This window comes from Papio anubis, chromosome 7, assembly GCF_008728515.1.
Source record: "Papio anubis isolate 15944 chromosome 7, Panubis1.0, whole genome shotgun sequence".
NCBI lineage: Eukaryota > Metazoa > Chordata > Mammalia > Primates > Cercopithecidae > Papio > Papio anubis.
This window is the reverse complement of record NC_044982.1, coordinates 143,066,743-143,089,042: the sequence shown is the minus strand read 5'-3', so window position 1 is coordinate 143,089,042 and position 22,300 is coordinate 143,066,743. Positions and strand designations below refer to the sequence as shown.

The window sequence follows — 22,300 nt, the reverse complement described above, 5'->3', positions numbered from 1 at the left end:
AAATGCAGGGCCAATATAAAAGCAATAGAGAAGAGGAAAGCTGAAGGGCCAATAAACACTTGAAAGATGCTGGATTTCACTGGTGATCAGCAGTGAAACCACAATGAGACACCACTTTACACACAGTTATTAGCAAATATTTAAAACTCTAACAACAAGGAAAACCATAAAACGTTGCTGAGAGAAACGAAAGAAAACCTAAACAAACGGAGGGATATATCGTGTTTATAGATTTTAAGATTCAAAACTGTTAACATGTCAATTCTCCCCAAATTGGTCTATAGAGTCAATGCAATCTCAATTAAGATCCCAGGAGACTTTTTTGTAGAAACTAGCAAATGAATTCTAAAATTCATGTGGCAATAAAAGGATTTAGAATATGCAAAACAACTTTGCAAAAGAAGAACAAATTTGGAGGACTAATATGATCTAGATTCAAGATTATAAATCTACAATAACCAAGACAGTGTGGTACTGACACAAAGAAAGACAAATAGATCAACGGAACAGAATAAAGAGCCTATAAATAGACCCACACATGTTCATTTTCAACAAGGTGTAAAAGGGAATTCAGTAGAGAAAGGAAAGCCTTTTAAAGAAGTGGTGCTGGAACGGCAGGATATCTATGTGCTTAAAAAAAAAAAAGGAGAGGGAGACTTCAATTCATACCTTGTTCCATATTAAAAAAAAAAAGCCAACTTAAAGTGGATCATAGACCATAATGTACAACATAAAACTATAAAATTTATAGAAGAAAACATTTATAACCTTGGATTAAGCAAATACTTCTTAAATATAACACCAAAAACACAACCCATAAAAAACAAATAGATAAATCTACTCATAAAATAAATTGATATGTTGGTCTTTATCAAAATTTAAAACTGTTTTTCAAAAGAAACTTGAGAGAATGACATGACATGCCAAGAACTAGGAGAAAATCTTTGCAAAGCATTTATCTGATGAAGGACTTGTGTGTAGAATAAAAAGAACCCTTAAAATTCCATAAAAAAACAAGCAATGCAATTTTTTTAAAAAGGCAAATGATTTGAACAGACACTTTACCAAAGGTATCTATGGATGGTGTTAGGGAGAGTTTTAAAAGGAAGAAAGTGAGAGAGAAGGCAACTCAACGGCCAACCAGGTATATTTACAAGAATAAGCCTGTGAGGGGTCCCAGTCAGGAATCTGGCTGAGACCCCTTGACTGCTTACACGCTGAGGTTTTTATACTAAAGTTTCTTTTTTTATTTTTGAGACAAAGTTTTGCTCTTGTTGCTCAAGCTGGAGTGCAATGGCGTGATCTCGGCTCACTGCAACTTCTGCCTTCTGGGTTCAAGTGATTCTCCTGCCTCAGCCTACTGAGTAGCTGGGATTACAGGTGTGCACTACCACACCCAGCTAATTTCTCTGTATTTTTAGTAGAAACGGGGTTTCAACATGTTAGCCAGTCTGGTCTCGAACTCCTGACCTCAGGTTATACAGCTGCCTTGGCCTCCCAAAGTGCTGGGATTACAGGCGTGAGCCACTGTACCTGGCCTTATACTAAAGTTTCTATAAGGGAGGGGTTGGCAAAGTGCTAGCAGGTTGGAACTGTAGGGGGCTGGGGAAGGATGTGGTAAGGGCCAGGCTTTGTTGTGGTCAGGGTTGTTACTCCCTGTTAAGGTATGGGCGAGGTTGACCTTTGCTTTGTTTTTGAAAACACTGTCACCAAGGTAGGAAGCACAGTCACCAAGGTAGAAAAATGGCATCACTATTGTTAACTCTCACATTCTCACCTCTTTGTATTATTATTATTTAGGAATAGGGATGTAGGTTGTCTTTGACTACTTCCTGCTGACTGGGGGTGGTGCATGGGAGAGGTGGCCTTCCTCTGGTGATGAAGTCATTCATTGTTGCTGTAGCAGGAATGCCTCCTTGATGTGTTATGTTATGGTGGTCTGAGCAATTGAGGTTACTCTTTCCAAAATAAACGTTTGAAAACAATTTATCAAGCAGGGTAAAAACATTAATATTAAGCAGATGACAATGAAAGGACCAATTAAAGGGAGTGCCCAATGAAGGAAAGAACTGAAGAAGTCAGCAGGTTGTTTGTGTAGGCGTTCCGCGATTTTTCTAAGTTTGGCTATTCCTTCTTGTACCAATCCAGATTTATTTGTAAAGAAACAGCATTCTTCTTGCAGGAAGAGGCATAGGCCTCCCTTTTCTGCAGCGAGGATATCTAGTCCCCTGCGATTTTGGAGTACTACTGTTGCTAGGGAGTTTATCTGGTCAGCAAAGGTCAACCTCTCCCATACCTTTAGCAGACAGTAACAACTCTGACTACAACAAAGACTGACTGGCCCTTACCACATCCTTCCCCTGCCCCTACAGTTCCAACCTGCCAGCACATCCCCAACCCCTCCCTATAGAAACTTTATTATAAAAACCTCAGCTTATAAGCGATCAGGGTCTCAGCCAGATTCCTGACTGGGACCACTTGCAGGCCTGTTCTTATAAATAAACCTGTTTGGCCATGGAGTTGCCTTCTCTCTCACTTCCTTCCTTTTAAAAATCTTCCTAACAGATGGCAAATAAGCAGATAAGAAGCTCAATATCATTAGTCATTAGCAAAATACAAATGAGATACCATCACAAATACATACCATTACAAATACAAAAGAGATACAGCTACTAGAATGGCTAAAGTGAAAAAGATTGACCCTACCAAGGGTTGGCAAGTATATGTGCAGGTACTAGAACTCTCATACGTTGCTGGTAAGAATGTAAACATCATAATAATGTTTACTAATCAGGGAAAGAAGGGGCTGCGATTGAGTTGGGGTACATGGGCAGGGCTTCTAGAGTAGGTGGCAACGTTCTATTTCATGATCTAGGTGATGTTCACTTTATAATGATTAAGACAAACATTTGGTTAACATGATTTTCTGAATCTCCATGTGTTTTTGTAATCAAAAAGTTTCACCCAGGCTGGAGTGCAGTGGTGCAATATCGGCTCACTGCAACCTTCACCTCCCGGGTTCAAACAATTCTCCTGCCTCAGCCTCCCAAGTAGCTGGGATTACAGGTACCTGCCACCACACCCAGCTAGTTTTTGTATTTTTAGTAGAGATGGGATTTCACCATGTTGGCCAGGTGGTCTCGAACTTCTGACCTCAGGTGATTCACCCACCTTGGCCTCCCAAAGTTCTGGGATGATAGGCATGAACCATCATACCCGACCAAGTTTTCTTTTAAAACAAAAAGTTCTTTAGCCTTTACTCTACTGGATAAATATAGGTTTTTTGCATGTTAAGTTTGCTTAAAGGAAGATGGAATTCTACTGGCAAAATGCTGTCTCCTAAATCTCCAGTAAGTAAGCTTGTACTTTTGAGGACAACACTATTTTTGGCAATGTATAAAATGCTTATAGAAAGGGTTCAATTTGTGGCTGGGTGCAGTGGCTCATGCCTGTAATCCCAGCACTTTGGGAGGCCGAGGTGGGCGGATCACCTGAGGTCAGGAGTTCAAGACCAGCCTGGCCAACATGGCAAAACCCTGTCTCTACTAAAAAAAAATACAAAATTAGCCGAGCATCATGGCAGGTGCCTGTAATCCCAGCTACTCGGGAGGCTGAGGCAGGAGAATTGCTTGAACCTGGGAGGTGGAGGCTGCAGTGAGCCGAGATCGCGATATTGCACTCCAGCCTGGGTTATAAGAGTGAAACTGTCTCAAAAAAAAAAAAAAAAAGGGTTCAATTTGCTTCCCGTAGCATGTTCGTCTAGCTCCTACACCTCCACACTCTTATAGGCAGATACTGATCTATGGTTATTTAGATGCAGGGAAATGCCACTAGAGTCCATTGTTGAGGCAAGGGACTGGGACCTGAACTCAGTATTATAAGGCTTAGAAATGGTAGTCTTTTCTGAGATTCAAAATAGGTTATTCCTCATGAATTGGATGAGGGTAGTGGAGGAAGGGCATTTGGAAATAACACATACATTATTGACCAAAAAGAAACATAGATAACAATACACAAAACTATTGGACGATTTCTTTCTCTCCAGTTCAAAAGTCCAAATGAATTGTCATCAGGTGTTAGTGGAGATATTCTGAATATTTTTAAAATCTTCCTTTTCATGAAGAATTTCCAGAGTGATTGTACTTTACTTTTACCCACTGTTCTTCACAAATCATAGAAAAGCCTGGGAAGTGTCCCAGAATGGTTAAATAAGCGATAAAGCAGAATGTTTCTTACTTAAAAAAAAATTAAAGCAGCAGCAACATAGAAGTTGGGCGATGCTGTGAAAATAAAGACTTGAAGAACAAAACCAACTCTAATTGGAGAACAGAGTATTTAGGGTAAAGGAACCAGGACATATTATAGTCGAATTCCAAGACCAATGTGCTGCTCAGAATCCTACATGTTCCATTTGAATTCCTCCTGTCTTTGCTTTGAAATACTAGTCTATAAATCTAATTGATTATAAGTGTGATTTCCCTAGATGCTTGTTTACTCATTTAATGTGGTACTGTACTGCTTTTAATAAGGTATTCAGGCCCTATAAAGTATGCTTCCAAAAAAATCAAAAGCTATACTTAAGTGTTTCTCTAATAAAATCTACCTCCGCTTAAGTATAAGTAGGACCTCAACTATGCCAGCTTTTCTAATAGGAGACTGTCCCACTCCTGCAGGAGTCCTTCAGAAAACTGAGAATGCTGGTGGGGTGTGGGAGATATCCTTAATATCACTGCTATTAGAAAATTAGTACTGGGGAAAATAACTCAGCATTTCAAATACAATATCCCCCATTAAGCCTTCAAACAAACATTTCCTTATTTACCTCCTAAAGACTTTTCTGCTACCATTTAAGTCATTGGATCTTTAGATGCTTTCTTGCCTCTGATTTTAATGAGAAGCTGGCCCCTGTTTCTCTTTCAATACCCCCTGGCTTGTGGTGCTAGATCTTTCTACTCTTGACACCATTCTTGTCTCTTGACAATTTTCCCTCAATTGAAAGATATGAAACTGAGTATCACTGAAAATGTCAACACCCAAACCACACATCTGAAATCTGAGTATTTTTTTTATCTTAAAGCTGGTCCCAGTTGGAGGTAGCCTAGAAGACCAAAAACACATGTTATTTAATGAAGGAGAATATTTCAGTAAAGTTAAAGCTGGGCTTATTTTGGCTAGATACAATGGGTTGTGGGTGCTGCTCATTTTCGTATATTCATTATACAATTGACTCTTGAACAATGCAGGAGTTAGGGGTACTGACCCCCTCCCACCTGGTACAGTAAAAAAAATCTACCTATAAAATTTGACTCCCCCAAAACTTAACTACTGACAGCTTACTGTGGACCAGAAGGCTTACTGAAAACATAGTCAATTTCTCACACACACACATACACACACACACACACACACACAATTTTGAGACAGAATTTCACTCTGTTTCCCAAGCTGGAGTGCAGTGATGTGATCGTGGCTCACTGCAGCCTCCGTCTCCTGGGTTCAAGTGATCTTCATGCCTCAGCCTCACAAGTAGCTGGGATTACAGGAATACACCACCAGGCCTGGCTAATTTTTGTATTTTTAGTAGACCTGGGGTTTCACCATGTTGGCCAGGCTGGTCTCAACCTCCTGTCCTCAAGTGATCCATCCATCTCAGCCTCCCAAAGTGCTGGGATTACAGGCATGAACCACCTGGCCTTAACACATATTTTGTATGTTATATATGTGATCTACTGTATTCTTACAATAAATTAAAGAAAAAGACATTATTAAGAAAATCACAAGGAAGAGGAAATATATTTACTATTCATTTAGTGTAAGTGGATTATCATAAAGGTCTTCATCCTCGTCTTCATGTTGAGTAGGCTGAAGAGGAGGAGGAAAAGAGGTTGGTCTTATTGTCTTGGGAGTAGCAGAGGTGGAAGAGGTAGAGGAGGTGGAAAGAGAGGCAGGAGAAGCCAACACGGTGGTGTAACTTTATGGAAATACACTGTAATTTCTGATTTTTTGCTTTTTCATTTCTCTAAAAATGTTTCTATCTGGTACCAATTCTTCTTCCACTTTCTGCTTTAGTTTTAGTGTCCATATCATAGAAGGATTCATGTCATACAAGAAGTCAAAAACAGTCTTGAATAATTAGAACCCTTCTGCTAGCCTGTCTCATGTCAATTTGCTTTCTGGTCCTGCTTCTTCTACATCTTCTTCCTCATTGTTTAGCACTGATTCAGAAGCACTCATCTCTATCAAGTTGTCTTCTGTGAATTTCTCTGGTGTGGTGTCTATTAACTCTTGTAGTTCTTCAAGATCCATATTTTAAACCGTTAACCCTCTCCCCTCTCCCCGACTTTTCTGCCATTATCTATAATCTCTTTCATGATTTATTTGATTAGCTCTGTCATAAACCCTGTGAAGTCATGTACAACATCTGAATACAGTTTTCTCCAGCAGGAATTTATTATTTTGAGCTTGATGGCTTTCATGGCTTTTCCTATAACGATGGCGTCTCCAATGGTGTAATCCTTCTAGACTTTCATGATGTTCTCTCTATTGGGGTTCTCGTCCATAGGGTTGACATCCTTCCGTACAGTTCTGTGTGAAATGGGTCTTAAAGGTCCTTATGATTCCCTGACCTAGAGGCTGAAGCTGAATTAGAGATGTTGTGTTTCGGGGCAAGTAGACCACTTCGATGTCTTTGGTGTTGAACTCATGGGGTTCTGGGTGGCCAGGGGCATTGTTTGATATCAAAAGAACTTTAAAAGGCAGTCCTTTACTGGCAAGGTGCTTCTTGACATCAAGGACAAAACATCAATGGAATCAATCCAGTAAAAGGATTCTTGTTGTCCAGGTGTTCTTTTTGTACAACCCAAAGCCTAGCAGCTGGTGTTTATCTTTTCACTTTAACGCTTGAGGGTTAGCAGCTATACAGATAAAGGCAGTCCTGATTAGAAACTCAACTGCATTTGTACAAAACAGTAGAGTTAGCTTATCCCTTCCTGCCTTAAATCTTGGTGCTCACTTCCTTACTAATAAGTGTCCTTTGTGACATTTTTTCCCCCCAGAATAGGGCACTTTCATCTGCATTAAGAATTCAATTTTTATACTTCATTAGGGGAGAAATGGAACTTTAGCAATCCTACCAAGAAGTTTTTAAAGCACACACTGAGTCTTTATTAGTTGTATTTTTAGACCGGATGCAGTGGCTCACATCTGTAATCCCAGCACTTTGGGAGGCCAAGGTGGGTGGATCATGAGGTCAGGAGATCGAAACCATCCTGGTTAACACGGTGAAACCCTGTCTTTACTAAAAATACAAAAAATTAGCCGGGCGTGGTGGTGGTCGCCTGTAGTCCCAGCTACTCGGGAGGCTGAGGCAGGAGAACGGTGTGAACCTGGGAGGCGGAGCTTGCAGCGAGCCAAGATCGTGCCACTGCATTCCAGCACTCCAGCCTGGGTGACAGAACGAGACTCCATCTTAAAAAAAAAAAAAAAAAAAAAAAAAAAGCTGTATTTTTAAGTATTTTTTTTGGAAAGGAAAGACAGAAAATGAAAATAATTACCTAAAAACAGACCTCTGATATGGTTTCCAAAAAACATAAGGTTCTATTTTTAAAATCAGGGTATGAGATTTACTGTAAAATATTTATTGAGGCTAATGTGAGCCTTCAGTTGGAAAGAAAAAACTAGATAGTCACTTGCAAACTAAATTTCCCCAGGTGTCTTTTTTTGATTTTTTTTTTTTTTTTTTTTTTTTTGGCGATGGAGTTTTACTCTGTCACCCAGACTGGAGTGCAGTGGTGTGATCTCAGCTCACTGCAATCTCTACTTCCCAGGGTCAAGTGATTCTCCTGCCTCAGTCTCCTAAGAAGTAGCTGGGATTACAGGCATGCACCACCACACCTGGCTAATTTTTGTATTTTTAGTAGAGACAGGGTTTCACCGTGTTGGTCAGGCTGGTCTCAAACTCCTGACCTCAAGTGATCCACCTGCCTCAGCCTCCCAAAGTTTGGGGATTACAGGTGTGAGCCACCGTGCCTGGCCCCAATCTTCTAATTTTTAAAGATACGCTTTCCCTTCTTTTTATTCTGAGATCTAATGTATCTATACATAAGCAAACTAGGTACTTTACATTTTTGTACCAGCCTTCAATGTAAACCTTAACGTAAATCATTAATGGAGCCTTTTCTGGCACCCCAAGTTGAAAAGTTATAATAGGGAGGCTGTGAGGATTTTTTTTTTTAGCCTATGGACCAGTATTTACACTAGTTTCCTTGATCTGGTTTCCTCAGCTATAAAAATACAGTCCTAGCTCCTCCAAAAGTCTGTTACAGCCAGCAAGATTCACAACTGCCAAATCACCCAGGATTTTGTATTTCATTTAAGAAGTCTGACAATGTTTTTACACACAATATGATACAGCCAAAACCACATTTGCCTGGGAATCAGAAAACCTGAGTTCTAGTCTAAATCTAGCCCTAAACAAACTGTGCAACATAGCTAAGTTTGTTGACCATTTGGGGTCTCAGCAGAGAAAACAAAAATTTTGGAATCAGAATTGAAGCAGAAGAGTACTAAGGTACCCCCCCGCCCCCACCACCGTCTCCACCTCTGGCTCTAAAATGTCATGTTGTTGTGAAATGCTATCTTTCATCTTCTGGGGCCTAGTGAGAGGCCAGGGTCCCAGGCAGCAAGTGCTAGAGAAAAGGTAAGGATAATTTATAATGAAGTCCCTTGATCTCAGTTTCCCTGAACTATGCACCTCTTCAGTCTTTAAAATGGCTACAAGACACACTAGCATTTCAAACACTGCTGTTGCCTATGACAGGTGAACTCAGGGAGATTAGGAAGTAGCAAAATTCTGTTTTTTTCTTCAAGACAGAATAGGTATGTAAGCATTAACTGTTGCTATTATACATACTATTCAACATTCCCCATTCATTTTTCATGAACTCACACAACATATCAAAGGGATGATGCTCTACTCCTTAGTGCGTCTCTCAGAACTACAGACAGACTCATTTCTCTCTGTCAGCAAACGTGAAGGCCAGAGTCTTCAGTTGTGAAAATATCTTACGGAAATAGAAAAAGCTTTACAGAATAGTATATTCAACCCCCACACAACCCCACATTCCCATCTTCTCTATACACTGCCTCCAGAAACAAGCACTGTGTGCACAAGTCAAACAGATACCTAAGCCCCCAGTGGACAGCAGCTTAGGCACCAGTGGGCAGGCACAGAGCAGGCAGAGGATAAGCACTGGAGCAGGACTGGATTAAGGCCTCCAGAGCTGCTCCAGGCCTCCATAGCTCCTACTACCTCAACAATCCTTGCCACAACTGCTTTCCCATTCACTACAGAGAAACCCACTTGAGCATCTCTCTTCAGATATTATTCCACAGATACACATAGAAAAAAATCACCACAGGAGAGTTTGAAAATGATGATGATCAATGACTTTGATTGTGTCCCACAGGATGGAAATTAGGGTGAAAGACTGGGAGTTTGGGGTGGGCGCAGTGGCTCACGCCTGTAATCCCAACACCTTGGGAGGCTGAGGTGGGCAGATCACTTGAGGTCAGGAGTTCAAGACTAGCCTGGCCAATACGCTGAAATCCTGTCTCCACCAAAAATACACAAATTAGCCGGGCATGGTGGCATACACCTGTAATCCCAGCTACTTGGGAGACTGAGGTGGGAGAATCGCTTGAACCTGGGAGGCGAAGGCTGCAGTGAGCCGAGATCGCGCCATTGCACCCCAACCTGGGTGACAGAACAACTCTGTCTAGAAAAAAAAAAAAAAAAAGAAAGAAAAGAAAAAGATTTGGCATTTGGAACCATCAGTTCTAGTTCCTACTCTGCCTGTAACCCCGGTTACTTGCCATGGGCAAGTCATCTGGCAACTCTGGCCTTAGTTCTCTCACTTATAAAATGAGTAGATTTGACAAAACAATCTCTAGTATATTTGTCAGATCTAAACTTCTATCAGTCTATAGTAAAATTACTAAGAACTAGGAAAGCATAGTTTATATTATAAATCAAACTTAGCTATAATATGGAAAGCATTTAAATATATAGATTCTGAGGCCCCACCCAGGACCTTTACAGAGTTCCTTACACAACTGACTGGGCAGTATGACCAAAGGATAAGGATGAGCTGGCTGGCTGAACCTGTGCTAGTATTCAGGAACTGACATTCTGTGGGGTAATCAGTATTCACATTAATGAATGGAAAAATGTCTATTTAATTTGCCAATGATCACAAGCTAGCAGGGCAAATCAGTATTTCAAACAAATTTAGAGATTGAAGGAGAGTGGTCAGAAGCCAAGAGCATAAATGTCAGAGAGGAAAGATCAAATGTACTGCCCTGGAGAAGAAAGAAAAAGTTCACTAAGATGAAGTTAGTAAGGCTATATATACCAGCAAAAGATCTGAATGTCAGAGTAGATAACTGACCAGGAATCAGAACATTAGCAGTGGGCCTGAAGGAATGTAGGAATTGACTGAGGTTGTCCTTGCTTTGCATGGTTCTAAAATGAAAGAATGTCAGTCCCCAAACCATAGGGTTGAAATTTCAGTTGCCATGGTTTATTAACTGTGAGTAATTAAATGAAGTACAAACTTGATTGCTAGCTCTTCAGTTCACAACATAAATAACAGATGTGTATCATGATCAGTGACAAATCACGTCACTTCTTTCACAGTCTGTCAGTGACTAGTAACTGTGCATCTGTTATTCAGTTAATGCACAAACAACAAAGTGTGCAGTGGGGTTGCCTCCTTGTCTTCCAATGATGAAACCCAAAAACAGATAACTGAAAGAGGGAACTGGCTAACAAAGATGAAAATGCAGCAAAGTAACAAAAAGTGGTAACGGTAATGTACATAGGGTTATAGAAGAAATAGCTAACTGTGAGATTATTGACATTGCTGCTATATAAGGGACTCTAGATATGCACCAGAGGAACTCAGTGAAGGAAAACTGATCTATGTAAATGAGGAAAGTGGTTGGGACAAAAGGTATGAAGATGTCCCAGAGGAAGTGATGCTGGCAAAAACTTCACATTAAAGAAACTCTTGCAGATATTTCATGACACTAAAAGCACAAAGTGTAAAATATTGGAAGCTCATTCAAACTTAGAAGGGAGTATGATGACAACTCACCAAGGCACAGAAAAGGTGTTTTCTCAGTATCATAAACCATATGACAAAAAGGAGGCAAGTACGATTCAAATTACTTGGGATTTTTTTTTTTTTTTTAATAAATACGGACACACCTGGTTTTATTGTGCTTCGCTTTATTGTGCTTTGTAGTTATTGTGGGTTTTTTTAAAAAAATAAATCGAAGGTTTGTGGCAACCCTGCACTGAGTCTTTCAGCACCATTTTTCCAACAGCACGTGCTCATTTTGTGTGTCTGTCACATTTTGTTAATTCTCACAATATTCCCACCTTTTTCATGATATCTGTTATGTTAATCTGTGATCAGTGATCTTTGATGTTACTATTCCAATTGTTTTGGGGTGCCATGAACCACACGCATAGAAGACAGTGAACATAACCCATAAATGTGTGTGTCCTAACAGCTCCACTGACAGGGTATTCCTCCATTTTCCTCCCTCTCTTCAGGTTTTCCTATTCCTCCAGATACCACAATATGGAAATTAGGCCAATTAATCACCCTAAAATGGCCTCTTTAAGTGTTTAAGTGAAAGGAAGAGTCACATGTCTCTTAACTTTAAAGCAAAACCTAGAAATGATTAAGCTTAATGAGAAAAACACGTTGAAAGTCCAAAAGCTAGGCATCTTGTGCCAGTTAGCCAAGTTCTGAATGCAGAGAAAAAAACTCTTGATGGATATTCAAAGTGCTACTCCAGTGAACACATGAATGGAAAAGTGAGAGAGCCTTCTTGCCAATATGGAGAAAGTTTTAATGGTCCAGATAGAACAGCGGTCCTCAACCTTTTTGGCACCAGGGACCAGTTTTGTGGAAGACAATTTTTCCACGGACCAGGTTGCAGGGGGGTTCGGGATGATTCCAGCACATTACAGTTATTGGGCACTTTATTTCTATTATTACATTTTTTTCTTTTTTTGAGACGGAGTCTTGCTCTGTTGCCCAAGCTAGAGTGCAGTGGTGTGATCTTGGCTCACTGTAACCTCAGCCTCCCGGGTTCAAGCAATTCTCCTGCCTCAGCCTCCCAAGTAGCTGGGACTATAGGCATACACCACCATGCCTGGCTAATCTTTGTATTTTTAGTAGCCATGGGGTTTCACCGTGTTGGCAAGGCTAGTCTCAAACTCCTGACCTCAAGCGATCCCACCTGCCTCGGCCTCCCAACGTGCTGGGATTACAGGTGTGAACCACCATGCCCAGCCTATTATTACATTGTAATATATAATGAAATAATTATAAATTCACCATAATGTAGAATCAGTGGGAGCCCTGAGCTTGTTTTCCTGCAATTACACAGTCCCATTTGGGGGTGATGGGAGACAGTGACAGATCATCAAGCATTATTCTCATAAGGAGCATGCAATCCAGATCCCTCATGTGCACAGTTCACAGTGGGGTTCATGCTCCTATGAGAATCTAATGCTGCCAGTGATCTGACAGGAGGCGTAGCTCAGATGGCAATACAAGTGATAGGGAGCAGTTGTAAATACAGATGAAGCTTGTCTTGCTCACCCATCACTCACCTCCTGCTGTGTGGCTTGGTCTGTGGCCTGGGGGTTGAGGATCCCTGAGACAGAAGATCAAACTAGCCACAACATTCCCTTAAGCCAAAACCTAATGCAGAGCAAGGTCCCCAGCATTGAGGCAAGACCCTTTTACAGCAAAAAGATTACTACTCACTGAAAGCTCAGATGGTCATTAGCATTTTTTTTTAAGCAACAAAGCATTTTTTAAGGAAGGTATGTGTGTTGTTTTTTAAGACATATGCTACTGCACACTGAACAGACTACAATATAGTGGAAACATAAGTGTTTTTTTTTAAGGCATGCACTTTTATTCAACTGGTCTCAAGTCAGTGTATGGGTATGCCCTGGCTACCTCCACCCACTCCCAGGGAGACCAAAAGCCTTCATACATCTCAAGCTGGGGGACAAAAAAGGAGGGCCACGAAGGCCGAGCATTCAAAATAAAACAAAATAACGAAGTATTAAGGCGAAGATTTAAAAAATGTTGCATTACATAATTTACACGAAAGCAGTGCTATCACCTCCCCTGTGTGGACATGGGAGAGGATTGGGCCATTCTCCTTAGAGAGAAGTGGGGTGGCTTTTAGGAGGGCAAGGGACTTCCTGTAACAATGCATCTCACCATATTTGGAATGACTATTAAAAAAAACGTACAATCAAAGTCTCTCGCCACATTGTAGAACTTTGGGGGATGCTTGCTCCAACCAACTGCTGTCACCTTCACCATTCCAGTTTTTTTTTTTTTTTTTTTGAGACGGAGTCTCGCTCTGTCGCCCGGGCTAGAGTGCAGTGGCCGGATCTCAGCTCACTGCAAGCTCCGCCTCCCGGGTTTACCACCATTCCAGTTTTTAAATCCTGAGTCAAGCCAAACAAAACAAAACAAAATAAAAAAAGTCATGCCAATCTCATCTTGTTTTCTGCACATCTTGTTTTCTGCGCAAGTTAGGTTTTGTCAAGAAAGGGTGTAACGCAACTACATCACAGTCTACCTAGAAGCATTTGCGGTGGACGATGGAGGTGCCTGACTTGTTGTATTCCTGCTTCCTGAGCCACATCTGCCGGATGGTGGACAGCTGGGCCAGGACGGAGCTGCCGATTCACATGGAGTACCTGCGCTTGGCAGGAGCAATACTCTTGATCTACATCATGCTGGGCGCCAGGGCGGTGATCTTCTGCATCCTATCAGTGATGCCAGGGTACATGGTGGTGCCGCCAGACAGCACTGTGTTGGCATACAGGTCCTTGAGAATGTCCACATCACACTTCATGATGGAGTTGAAGGTAGTTTCATGGATGCCACAGGATTCCATGCCCAGGAAGGAAGGCTGGAAGAGCACCTCGGGGCAGCGGAACTGCTTGTTGCCGATGGTGATGACCTGGCCATCGGGCAGCTTGTAGCTATCTCCAGGGAGGAGCTGGAGGCCACCATGGCCCTCTCCTGCTCGAAGTCCAGGGTGACATAGCACAGCCTCTCCTTGATGTCATGCACCATTTCTCACTTGGCTGTGGCGGTGAAGATGTAGCTGTGCTAGGTGAGGATCTTCATAAGGTAGTCAATCAGGTCCGGGCCAGCCAGGTCCACATGCAGGATGGCATAGGGGAGGGCATACTCCTTGTAGATGGGCACAGTGTGGGTGACCCCGTCACTGGAGTCCATCACGATGTCAATGGTATGGCCAGAGGTGTACAGGGGCAGCATGGCCTGGATGGCTACCTACATGACTAGTGTGTTGAAGATCTCAAACATGATCTGGGTCATCTTCTTGCGGTTGGCCTTAGGGTTCAGGGGGCCTTGGTCAGCAGCATGGGGTGCTCCTTGGCAGCCACACACAGCTCGTTGTAGAAGGTGTGGTGCCAGATGTTCTCCATGTCATCCCAGGTGGTGACGATGTCCTGCTCGAATGGGGTACTTCAGGGTCAGGATGCCTCTCTTGCTCTGGGCCTCATCGCCCACGTGAGTCCTTCTGACCCATGCCCACAATCACACCCTGGTGCCTGGGGTGCCCCACGATGGAGGGGAAGGTGGCCCAGGATGGGCATCGTCACTTGCAAAGCCGGCCTTGCACATGCTGGAGCCGTTGTCAACAAGCACGGTGATATCATCATCAGTGGTGAGCTGGCGGCAGGTGTGGATGGGAGGCGGAGCGGCGAGGGCGAGGCTCTGTGCTCGCAGGGTGGACACGGTCTCAGCAGAAACATAAGTTTGATATGCACTGGGAAACCAAAATATTTGTCTGACTTTGCTTTTTTGTGATACTTGCTTTATTGCAATGGTCTGGAATCAAACCTGCAATGTCTCTGAGGTATGCCTATAAATAAAACTTCATTCCTCATTATTTATAATGTTTTAAATTACAGCTTACTAACATTAGTTTTACTGTTTTTTCATTTCTCTATACATATATAACCAATAGTAATAGAGTTTCAAATGTTTTGACACACATTTATGTATCATAAATTTTCTCATTGATTATTAAGATCATATAGAGTCAGTTAGCATGGTAATTTTTGGTCTCACACTAGTGTGCAAAGCAAAAACTACAAGTATTTAGGAAACACGAGGTGAGTTTTTCACTCTACTAAGTACTCATCAGATATTTCTACAGCACTGGGTCCAGTTTAAGCTTTACAACCAAAGATGGGCATGGAAAATGAAGGAGAAGGTAATAATAACAGGTAAGATACTAAAAAAAACTGGCCATAGAAAAACTGTTTAAGGAATTTGATAGATTTTAGCCACTGAAAAGACAGTTGAAGTGGTAATTTAACTATGGCTGATCTTCAATGACTTTTCCATAAAGGACACTGACTAGTCATTATACATCTCTATAGATGACTGAACAAACAAAAACCAGTTTTAAGTGGAACATGATGGATTTGGGTTAACTTAAAAATGAACTTACAGTGAAAGAGGTACTATATATCTGGAACAGATTTCAAAGACAGCTCTGCAATTTTATTTCTGGAAGTCCTAAAATGAACAATTAGTTGTTATCCAATTGGAATGGTTTAAGTTTTGAAAACAGGCAAGGGAAGATGGACTGTATGACCTGTAAAGGTCTCTGCCAGAGTTAAGATGCTGTGATTTTTACCATTGCAGAACTTTATTTTACCCGAAGCTGCCAATTATTTTTGAGCACTGTACTCAAATTGTTCTTTGCTTTGCACATTCAGCTCCCTTTCTCCCAGACCCTCTCCAGCTAAAGGGCATTAGATTATGGAGTGGAACTCCGATGGGAAAGAAAAGCTGCAGAACAATCCTTTTCTCAGTGAGGCTCTGTGATGGGGACTGCAGTGGCTTTGATGTACACAGCTCCCACAGCATCGGTGCATCCATACAAATGAGCCCTGAGTGACTGGGACAGGTCTTTGCTGCTGCTACTGCTGCTGCTGCTGCTGCTGCTGCTGCTGCATTCTGTGCACTCAGACAGTACTGCTCCAGAGCACCTGCTTGGGTTGGAAATATGGATATTCATCATAAAAATCCATAAATTCATTGCCAAATTGGGCATATTAACACCCTCCCAGGACAAGGCATTTACAGGGAGGACAAATACAGACCTTTTGATCTGTCTTCGGTGCTGATAATTTTTGAACATTAAACTAGACAATTCTTGCCACAAAAAATCCACAATCTCGTCTCCATTAAAAATCATCAGGCCTACCAGGTAAGGGATTGGTATTTTCAGACAGGGCACTGATGTGTTCTCCATTCTCCTGTTTGCTCAACTCCATTTATGTATTAGCTCTGCTAAACTTGAATCTTGGTCCAACATTCTTTGGAGATGCCTCAATAATAAAATCTGCAGTGTCCTAGCCCTGCATCCTTTTATTAATTAGTAGGTTTCCAGAAGAAAATCGTGTCAGAAAAAATCCAAACCCTGAACGCTGATAGCTCCCAACAAGATGAAGTATGAGAGAAACAGAAACTCTTTAAACTATAAGTTATTTGAGGATAAGGTATCTTCTACTAAAAAACTACTACTAGGAATATTTGTTTTCTACTATAATTCTGGCTTTGAAAATAATAAAGTTGGCTTCAGAAATAGAGACTACAAATATTCTCCAATAATGAGTCTCACAGCATAAATGAAATTTGTTCTTAAATCAAATTTCCAGTTGGAGATTGTTCTGAGTTTGTTTTTGTTTTGTTTTAATCTGACATAGAGTTTTAGACTTGAGAATTGTCTCTACAGCAAAAATACCCAGTATTGGTTGGACATCCCTGAATATGTCCCAATATTTACTTGATGAGAAGATTGTAAATTCTTTTTTTTTTTTGCAAGGGACTGGAGTTTTATTGTTTGTTTATTTTTATTTTTTTGAGATGGAGTCTTACTCTGTTGCACAGGCTGGAGAGCAGTGGTGCGATATCATCTCACTGCAACCTCTGCCTCCGGGTTAAAGTAATTCTCCTGCCTCAGCCTCCTGAGTAGCTGGGATTACAGGTGCATGCTACCATGCCCAGCTAATTTTTGTATTTTTAGTAGAGACAGGGTTTCACCACATTGGCCAGGCTGGTCTCGAACTCCTGATCTCAGGTGATCCACCTGCCTTGGCCGCCCAAAATTCTGGGATTACAGGTGTGAGCTGCTGCACCCGGCTGGACTGGAGTTTTATTATTACTCACATCAGTCTCCAATTCTTATTTTATTTTTAGAGATGGGGTATTTTTCTGCCCAGGCTGGAGCACAATGGCATGATGATAGCTCATTGTAACCTCAAACTCAGGCTCAAGTGGTCCTCCTGTCTAAGCCTACCAAAGCACTGGGATTACAGACATGAGCCAATGGGCCTTTTTTCTTTTTTTGACATAGATGTTTATTGCTACAAACTCACCTCTTAGCACTGCTTTTGGTGCATTCCATAAGTTTTGGTATTTTGTATTCTATTTTTGTCTCAAGATATTTTAAAAGTTCCCTTTTAACTTCTTGACCTATTGTTTAGAAGCACGTTGTTTAATTTCCATGTATTTGGAAATTTTCTAAAATTTCTTCAGTTCTTAACTTCTAGTTTCGTACTTTGGTGGGTAGAAAAGATATTTGATATGATTTCAATCTTCTTAAACTCATTTAAATTTATTTAGACTTGTTTTGTGCCTAAACACATATATATATTTTTTTGAGATGGAGTCTCATTCTGTTGCCAGGTTGGAGTGCAGTGGCATGATCTTGGCTCACGGCAACCTCCAACTCCCAGGCTCACTGCAACCTCCAACTCCCAGGTTCAAGCGAGTCTCCTGCCTCAGCCTCCCGAGTAACTTGGGACTACAGGTGGGTGCCACCACGCCTGGCTTTTTTTTTGTATTTTTAGTAGAGATGGAGTTTCACCTTGTTGGCCAGCTTGGTCTCGATCTTTTGACCTTGTGATCCACCTGCCTTGACCTCCCAAAGTGCTGGGATTACAGGCGTGAGCCACCGCACCTGGCCCTAACATGATTTATCCTGGAGAATGTTCCATGTGTGCTAGAGAAGAATGTATATGATGTTGTTGCTGGATGCAATGTTCTGTATATGTCTATTAGGTCCATTTGATGTAAAGTATAGTTTAAGTCCAATGCTTCCTTATTTTTTTTTTTGTCTGGATGAAATGTCCATTGCTTAAAGTTGGGTATCAAAGTCCCCTACTATTATTGTGTTGCAATCTATCTCTCCCTTCAGGTCCTTTAATATTTGTTTAATAGGTGTTCTAGTGTTGGCGCATGTATATGTATAATTGCTATAGTCTCTTGATGAACTGACCTCTTTATCTTTATATAATGACCTTGTCTCATTTTACAGCTTTTGACTTAAAGTCTATTTTATCTGATATAAGAATAGTTACCCCTGCTTTCTTTTGATTTCTATTTGCATGGAATATGTTTTGCCATCCTTTTACTTTCAATCTATGTGTGTCCTTAATGGTGAAGTGAGTGTCTTGTAGGCAACATATAGTTGGGTCTTGTTTTTTAAATTCATTCAACCATTCTATGCCTTCTGATTAGAGAATTTAATCCATTTACATTCAAAGTAATTATTGATAGGTAATGACTTACTACTGCCATTTTGTTAGTTTTCTGATTGTTTTGTGGATCCTTTTTTCCTTCTTCTCTTGCTGTCTTCCTTTGTGATTTATTTTCTCTAGTGTTAGGTTTTGATTCCTTACTTTTTGTTTTTTGTGAATCTACTATAGGCTTCTGTTTTGTGGTTACCATAAGGCTTACACAGAACATCTTATAGTTATAACAGGCCATTTTAAACTGATAACAACTTTGAGTGCATAAAAAATCTCAGTACTTTTACTCTACTCGCCCCTCACATTTTGTTTTTACTATCAACATTTACATCTTTTTATATTGTGTATCCTTAAGCAACTATTATAGCTATTATTATTATTTTATTTTTTTTCCAAGACAAGGTCTCATTCTGTTGCCCAGCCTGGAGTTCAGTGGCGCAATACTGGCTCACTGCAACCTCTGCCTCCCAGGTTCAAGTGATTCTCCTACCTCAGCCTTCTGAATAGCTGGGACTACAGGCATGTGCCACCACACCCAGCTAATTTTTGTACTTTTTGGTAGAAACGGGGTATTACCATGTTGGCCAGGCTGGTCTCGAACTCCTGACCTCAAGTGATCCACCTGCCTCAGCCTTCCAAAGTGCTAGGATGACAGGCGTGAGCCACTGCACCCAGCACTATTAGTATTTTTAAATAGTTTTGCCTAACCTTCATGCTAAAGATATAAGTAACTTGCCACCATTACAATATTATTCTGAATTTGACTGTGTACACTTTTACCAGTGAGTTTTATACTTTTATATGTTTTAATGTTTACTAATTAGCATCCTCTTCTCTCAGCTTGAAGAACTCTGTTCAGCCTTTTTCATAAGACAAGTTTGGTGGTGATGAACTCCCTCAGCTTTTGCTTATCTGAGAAAGCCTTTATTGCTCCTTCATTTCTGAAGGACGGCTTCCAGGCATTCTTGTTTTCTCCTTCAGCACTTTGAATATAGTCACCCCTCAGCATCTGTGGGGAATTGGTTCCAGGACCCTTTGAGAATACCAAAATCCACAGATGCTCAAGTCCCTTATATAAAACAATATAGTATTTGCATATAACAACATATGCATATCCTCCCACACATTTTAAATAATATCCAGATTACTAGTAGTACCTAATACAAAGTAAATGCTATGTAAATAACGGTTATACTATACTGTTTAGGGAATAATGACAAGAAAAAAAAGTCTGTACATGTTTAGTACAGATGGAACCATTGTAGGCTTAACTACATATTTGATCCATGATTGGTTAAATCCATGGATGAAGACCCTGCAGCTACAAAGGGCTGAAGCTTGATTTCAAAGAGGCTGGTCTGGTGCTGGGGTGTGCCTGGAGCCTGAGTTTGTGGGGGCAGGCTGGGTCCTGGGTCCACAGGAGCTGGCCTGGATCATGGGTCTCCAGGGGTGGTCCTGGAGACATGGTTCATGGAGACTGTCCTGGCACTGGTGTCTACAGGAGTGGGTCTGGACCCTGGGTCTGTTGGAGCAGGTTTGGATTCTGAGTCCACTGGAGGTTGGGTCTATGGGGACTGGCCTGGAGCCTGGGGCCAGCCTGGTGTTAGGGCAGGAATGAAGCTTGGATCTGTAGGGGATAGTCTGGGGCCTGGGATCATGGGTACTGGCATGGTACCTGGAGTCCTGGGGGCTGGCCTGAAGACTGGGTCTATGGGGATGTGCGTGGAGGTGAGGTGTGCAGGTGCTGGTCTGGAAGCTAGGTTTTTGAGGGCTGACCTAGGTCCTGGAGCCATGAGAGCCAGCCTGGAACCTGGGTCCACAAGGATGTTCCTAGAGCCTGTGTCCATGGGTTCTAGCCCAGTGCTGGGTCTACTAGTATAAGCCTGGACCCTGGATCTGCTAGAAAAGCGCTGAACCCTGGAGCTGCTGGAGTGTGGGGCTGCAGAGGCTCGCCTACAGGGTGGGGTCGCGAGGATCAGCCTGGCCTAGAGCCCGTGTCTGAAGGTGATGGCTTGGTGCCTGAGGCCTAGGGTGCTGCCTTGGCACTGGGGCAGGCTTAAAGCCTGGGGTTATGTGGGCTGACCTGCCTCTGGGCTGTTCTGGAACCTGGGGTAGGCCTGGAGACTAGGTCTGCAGGGGCTGGCCTGGAGGCAGGGTCCACTGAGCAGGCCTGGAGCCTGGTGCTGCACGATCTAGCTTGGCACTGCGGTGGACTTGGAAGCCTAGTCTGTAGGTACACGCCTGGAGTCAGGGAACATGGGGGCCTACCTAGTGATGGGTTTTACTGGGACAGGACCAGTGTTGAGGAATGAGGCAATGTCCGGTACCCACTCCTCCTTCCCTCACACAGAGGGTATCTTTCTCCATGCTGTGCTGTCTGAGGTTTGGGGAAGTGTGACAAGGGTAACGTAAAACTGTCTCTCCTGCCCTCTTCAATGTATCTTTTCTTATTTCTACATGATACCTCATTGCTGCAATCTCTCATCTGATCTCCCTAGCTCTTGTGAAGGTATTTTCATGCATGGATAGTTGTTTACATTGATATTTCTGTGAGGTGATGAGTGCTATAAAGTTCAGTTTCACCGTCTAGCTGATGTTCAAACCCTCAGTTTCTCTCCTATAGATTCTTACTGTAGAGTAAAGAATGAGTAAAATGAGTAAAGAAATCATTTCCAGGGCACAGCGAAAGTTTTAAAGGACAGATTTGAGTAGGGATTGCCTTTTTTTTTAAGCTCCTCAGCTGATTTTTTTTTTTTTTTAATTGTATACCAGTTTGAGAACCACTGCTCTGGAATTTGTTGCTCAAAGTGTTCTACATGTTGAAAATGCAGAATTTTAGGCTCTATCCTCTTTAACAAGATCCCCGGATGATTCATTTATACGTTAAAGTTTGATAAACACTGCTCTTGAACAGGGTCAACCTTGGCTATACATTAGAATCATGTGGGGGGCTTTTAAAAAATGATACATGCATTGATATTTCTTTAAAGCTTTCCAATCATTAAAACATGAATACCACTGAACTACAATGTACAAACACAAATATCTGCTCAGGTATACTGTAGTCATGATGAGTAGATGGAAAAAAGAGAAAGTTTGAACTCCCACTTTCAAGAAGAGACACCGGGGAACTACCTCAACAGAAGAATGCTGCTAGCACCAGAAAGAAAATGACTCTTATGATGATAAAGGCCTGCAGGTAACTCCCAAATTTCATTTCACAATACTCTAACTGCTATGCTTGTTTATGGCATCTTTGCTCTACCTCTCTAAAACCAGCCTTCGTTGTTCTCCTGTTCTCTGCCCACTCCTCTCCCCAATCCACACCCAAAGATTCTACTCTTGAGATTCCTCAAGAAAACATGTTTTTGACTCTAAGGAATAAAAACAGATCAAGCTCAAAAGAAATTCCCCATGCTGCACTAAGGTTGCAAAGGATATATTCTTACCAACACGTTGTCTTGTGGTTCATCTCATTGCCTTCAGAGTGCCTGCTGGCAATGACGCAGGATACCAGAATTGCTGATAGAACCTAGTCTGTCTCCATAGGAGAAACTGTCTCCTTGCCTGTTGTCTCCTTGCCCCTGAGCTTTCTTAATGTAGTTCTGCTGC

At 41.8% G+C, this 22,300-nt stretch overlaps 1 protein-coding gene and 1 pseudogene across 5 annotated transcripts in view; both read right to left on the bottom strand.

The window, feature by feature from the left end:
• Positions 1–22,300, bottom strand: part of FRMD5 (FERM domain containing 5) — a 339,227-nt gene that overhangs the window by 106,702 nt on the left and 210,225 nt on the right. The window lies entirely within an intron of this gene.
• LOC103885790 lies at positions 13,497–14,962 on the bottom strand (annotated as a pseudogene).